The sequence below is a fragment of the Beta vulgaris genome, chromosome 1 (genome assembly GCF_026745355.1).
Source record: "Beta vulgaris subsp. vulgaris cultivar EL10 chromosome 1, EL10.2, whole genome shotgun sequence".
Lineage (NCBI taxonomy): Eukaryota > Viridiplantae > Streptophyta > Magnoliopsida > Caryophyllales > Amaranthaceae > Beta > Beta vulgaris.
The window spans coordinates 26,832,323-26,838,322 of NC_079202.1; positions in this window are offsets into that span (position 1 = coordinate 26,832,323).

Here is a 6,000-nt window from a genome sequence, read left to right on the forward strand (position 1 = left end):
AGTAAAAAAGTAAAGAACAACACAAGAAAAATTTCTTAACAAAAAATACTTCTATTAGGAGATCGGCCAAGATATGTTATAAATCTATAAGGTTTAAACATGACGGAAGCTCTCAATTGATATAACTCCAAGAGTTGACATCAATCTCCTAAACGAATACGGCCGGAATTAAGAAACCTTAGTAAAGGGGTCTTACTTTCCGTAAGAGGTCACTCACAGTAATAACCACCTTAGTGTAGGAATAAGTTTTTAGAAAAGAAAACAGGACGGATTACTAATATCCTAAAATGTTTTACCTTGCAAAATACGTCGCTATCAAGCATCGTCGTTCTCCTTCTCGGAAGAAAGAGAGTTTGCCCAGTTCTCTTCGTCCAAGAAGGGGGGAGAGAGCCAAATACATAGTGAATGAACAAATAAAAAGCAAGTGGCAAGTCGTCCAAGATAAGCGTCAGTAAATGACCTTAGACCGCAGACGAACAGCAGAAACACTTGTGCAACTTTTGCAAAATAGGACGAGTAACTTTGGCACTTGGTGTTCAAATGATTTTTGGATTTAAGTCGTCCAGGTTAGGGAACGTCCATATTTTTATATCTTAACCTGGCAGAAATAGGATGAGTGACTTTTGCACTTGGATGTTAAATGAGTTTTGTATCTAATTCGACCATTGTCATTCATCCATAACTATTCATCCATAAATACTCTGAACTGGATAAGGAATTGCGGTACTTTATAAGAAAATTTGCAAGCAAACAGAGACAATGATTGGAAAAGAGATTCTATTATAAAAAGGAAAAAAGGATTACAACCTAGACTACAAAAGAAACAAAAAGTAAACTAAGTATAAAAAGGCCTCCGGCCAAGATACAATAACAACGCGCTCCAAGGCAAAGCATTCTACTCAGGAGGGAGGTTGGTGTCGTCATCCTGGGGCTCTGGGTCGGCCGCTTCCTCCTCTTATTCATCGTCCGAGGACTCTTGAAAAACTGGAAGCTCTTTGCCGGCCACTATTGTAGCAGCCCGCTCTTTCGAGCTGCTAGCGAAAACACACTCAACAACCATAAACTAGAATCTAAATCTTAATTAATAAAATCGCAGCGGAAAAACAACCTTAATTACACCAATAATTGAACTAAAATTCCCAAAATATATATACAACGAATAATATAAACCAACTATCTAAAATACAAGCTTAATCCTTAAGCCACTATGACACCTTAATCTTACTCCACTTCGAATTCCAAGCTTTGAATATCAAACCTGCAAATTCAGAGAAGAAATACAAAACAAACAAAATTCCAAAATGAGTGGAAAACTCGTAACCTTTACTTCAGCCCGTTAAAACATCTTTGTTTCAAATCACTTCTTCCGTTTTACAACGCTGGCATAGCTCACTTTCTTAAACAAATTAGTGGCAAGTACAGGCTTTGGACAAAGGACAAACGCTGCCTCCAAGGTTCGTTATGGAGCTCAGCAATACTACCCCCAAGGTTCGTTATGGAGCGTAGCCGACCGTTTCAGGTCAAAAGAAGTAACTGTCCTCCACCCGTACCTTGCCCACTTTCTATTTTCAGTTCATAAACTAAGCCAGCAAAACAGTTGCGTGTTTATAATCAATCAATGATATTTCATCAGCACATTCATATTTATGGCCATAGTACGAACTTAAGTATTAAAAACAAAACCGAGATCCACATACACATGGGCGTAAGTAATACATTTTACTGAACATAAAAGTTACCTGAATCGCAATCCAATTCCAACAACACCTTCAATAATCTTCATCTCCAAATGAGATTCAATTTCATAATCATCCTCCAATAATTACCTCACAATAATAACGGTAATCAATAACCATTCCTAGAAGATATATAACCATCATACTAGCCATAACACTTCTAGAAATGAACTCTAACTAATCTAAACTAAATCTGCGAAACAGAAACTAAGCAATTCTATAACTTCTACACTTATCTCCAAATATATCAACTCCAACAACACTACATCAACACAATGACACCCACTCAACAACAGCAACAACAACAACTTCACGATCACCACCACCACACCACACAACAATAACAACGACAACGACAACGCAGCAACAATAACAACAACAAAGCAACAACAATAACTACCCTAACAACATATCAACAGCACCAACAATTCAAGAATAAAACTACCAACAACAACTCAACAATAACCACCACAACATCACCACCCCAACAACAACGAACAATAAACAGCAGCAACGAAACGAGAGACTTGGAAATGCTTACAGTAGCAGCACCGACAAGACAACAGGGGAGATAGAGAATTCTGACAAGAGGCAGAACCGATAAAGCGGCAACAAGCAATCGGTGCATCGCGCGTCTGGCGTCGCGAGTGGCATTCGTCGAGCCTCGAAGACCTAGCAACACTGAATAGCGAAAACAGAGGATGACGAGCGAAACTCCGTTGATAGGGAACACGCCGGCAAGATCAGAAAACTCCGACGACATCCGGCGAGAGGAGAGAAGAAGAAATCACGGGGTTAGAGAGATGCAGGGCAATAAGGGTTTCACGGGTTTGGGATTTTGGATGGAATGGGTTTTCACGGGGAAGGGGAAATGAAATAAGATTGGTTTTCTTACAGTTTGGGTTTGGTTTCACTAAACCGACAAAATAACAAGGGGGGGGGGGGGTTGTTGTGGTTTCATTAACGGATAAACATAACAAAAGGGCTGGGTGGTTCGAGAAGGGAACCAACCTTGATTTTCCAATTTGCGAAAATATAAAATAATATTATTAATAATAACCTTATAAAATTGAACATATAAATATATTACAAACACGAAAATATAATTCAACTCCAGCTCAAATAAAATAAGATTTCGGAACATAATTAACTTGATAATTATAGTTACCTTTGAAATAAACGTTCTTAAAAACAGGGCTATTACAACTATGCTTTGTGAAGGCTTTCTTGAAATTCTAAACGACGTTCGTATCGAGGAACATCGTCTGCCTCAGCCAGCATTTCGAATGCCTTCACAGCCAAGGACTTAGAGCTATCTATAACCTCATTCAGAGCCTCTTTGACAGACTTGAAGGCTTCCGCGGCCTCTTGTTTCAGCTCATGGTTCTTTGCCTGAAGAAAGCAATTTTCTCTCCTGAGCTTAACCACCATCAGAAGGGCAGCGTTCCTTTCGTCCGTCAGGGCCAACTTCAAAGCATCTTTCTCGTCTAGAAGCTCAGTTAGCTGGATGAGATACTTGTTGTTGGCCGACTCCGGTTCGGCCGAACGCCTCTCCCAAGCCTCCCTCGACTGGCAATGCGGAACTTCCTGCTCGACCATGGCATGTATAGCCTTGTCCCCAGCTGATGTTGCATCCCGAACAAGTAATTTATTTTCCTTTCTGAGCAACCTTGCGCAGTCTTCTGTTATTATGCTGCGAGCAAAAAGCTGAAAAAGAGAAGGAAGGTCAAGAATGTCAGGACGATCATAGAAGAAATAATAGCGTGACAAGTATGAAAGTAAAACGGCAGGAAAATTAATGTTATACCCCAACAGCCAGTTGAGACATGTAGCCTACATGTCCAGATGAAGTGCCTCTAAAGCCTTTAATATAAGGCTAGGAAAAGCATTTGAAGAGCTCCTGCTTGAGCTTCTCGCGATCAGCCAAAGTCATCCTCGAAAATGCAACCGAGGAATCGTCGTCTGATAAAATCGGAGAAACGTCATGAGCTACTTCAGCTTCCCCTTTGCCTTTATCTGAAAAAGGAGAGTCATCAGTATCCCGGACGGGTATGACCACTGTCAGTTTGATGGACGGACTCATTGGACGTCCGCCCATGCGCAGGGTTCTAACTATGTTAGAATAGTAAGATTCACCAGAAGACCGAGAGGCCAATCTATAGACTGGGGGCATTTGCAATACCAGCCCCGCTACCAGCCTGGAGAAAGCCGAGAGTCCTTAGCCGAGTCCGGCTGTGAAGTCTGCTCTTCGGCCCCTTTAGCTTCGTCCAGAATAACAACTGCGTCCAGTTGTTTAGAGGAAGTAGGGAGTGCCAAGCCGGTTTCATCGGTATACAGTATCATTGTTGTCTCCTCTACCAAAGGAGGAATTTCAATCTTTGGCAGCACAAGTCGATCTACCTTTTTCTTTTTGGCTGTGAAGCCTTTGGATTTTTTTGGGGGAGGAGCATCTCCTGTCGTGGCCGGCCTCTTTTTTATGGCCGCCTATTCCGCCAACGCTTTAGACGTTGGGGCATTTTTCTGAAAAAATTAAGCAAGGAAGAATCGTGAGCATCAAAAGAAGAAAGCTCGTCCAAAGAATAACAAAACTCTAAACTTGGGCAAAGCCTTCCCGAAGAAGGAGAGCGGCTGGACCTATAAAAATTTTATCGTGCAAAAACCAATAGGATATTGGTCCTTGGACGAGGCCTGACCAAGGAAGAAGACCGCCCTTGAGTTACTTGGCCGCTTTCGATTTGGATAAGGGTCTATTCAAATAGTTAAATGAACTTTCTGGACGACGCCTTGCCAAGGAAGAAAACCGGCCTCAGGAAGCTTGGCCGACTTTCTCTCCAGAGCTGAAGGCATCCATAAATTGTGATTCGTCCTAAAAATCAATCTAAACATCGATTCCCTGACGAGTCGCATGCACAGAAGGAGATCAGCCTGATGTTTTTGGCCACCTTTTGTTCTGGAGAAAGGTTCGTCTAGAATAGTTAAATTAATATTCTGGACAAGTAAAGAAATTGGCCGGTCCAGGAGCATTGGCTGAATCATTCAAAAAAAAACTACTTACCAAAGTCTTCGTCCTCTTTTCAGAGCTGGATTTGTTGTATTATTTCCACAGCGAGCTTGTAAAGTTAGACATGCTTATGTCCCCTAGCTAAGATTTCTTCAAAACAGCTTTGGCTGCAGCTGAAAAAGAAAAGCACAATGATAATGAGCTACAGTCATTAGACGAAGCTATTTACTTAGCAAAATCAGCAAGTATACCTCTATCTCCGGCCTGCCGCAAGCCCGCGGCGACCAGAAAGTTGTCATTAAAGACATCTCCTTAAAGGGAATCCAGTTGGACAAACCTTTAAAGGACGATTTATTTGGGATGGAATGCTCCACAATTCGGACGTACTCCATCATTTCCTCGGCTAAATCATCCTCCAGCTCTAGGAATGAAGTCGTTCGTCAGGTGTTAGTCGGAGCCTGGCTGAAATAGTGGTAGCGTCTGGCTACTGCTTTGGTGGGGGCCTGGACGAATAAAAACTACGCCTTCCACGCGTGCATCTTCGAGGTTTTTTCCCAAGACATCAGGTAGCCATGATGGTTGCAGACGCTGAACTAAGCCCCGTCTATTGTCTTAGGGACCATAGATACGTAATGTATTTGAGTAAAGGCGGCCAAAGAAGGGTTAACACCCTTTAACTCGCAGATGGCCAAGAACGTCAGGATGTTCTGCCAGGAGTTAGGGGCTAGTTGATTATGGCCAAGGTTGTAATGGTGGAGAAGACGACTTATGAATGGGTGCAAGGGAAATTGTAACCTCGCTTCCAGAGCCAGCCGATCAACAACAAAGTGGTTGGCCGGGGCACTAACAATGGTATCCTCTTCGCCCGGCAGTACGAAGGAAAACCCCGGCATCGATATTGCCGAGGAAACGTTATTAAGGTTTGAACCTACTCGTCCTAGCTAACTATTGTCAGCTAGAATGAACCTAGGGTATGACAAAGGACCTAGGCGACCTCTAATTTCAAAAAAGGTGGTAGAAGGCTCGTCCAAATCACTGGACGGGTCAGATGAAACCTCTACCTCGTTGGCCTCGTCCACTGCCATACTTTGTTCGGACGGGCTGGCTTCGGAAGGCCTCTCACTGGTTCACCCCTCCTCAACACTTTCAAGGGAAGGGGTTCTGTTTGTTGGCCGAGCGCTTTGAATTTCGCACTCCCCTTCGTCGAGAATTCGGCTTGTTGTCGCTTCCATTTATGAGCTTGAGGCCGGGAGATTTACTCCA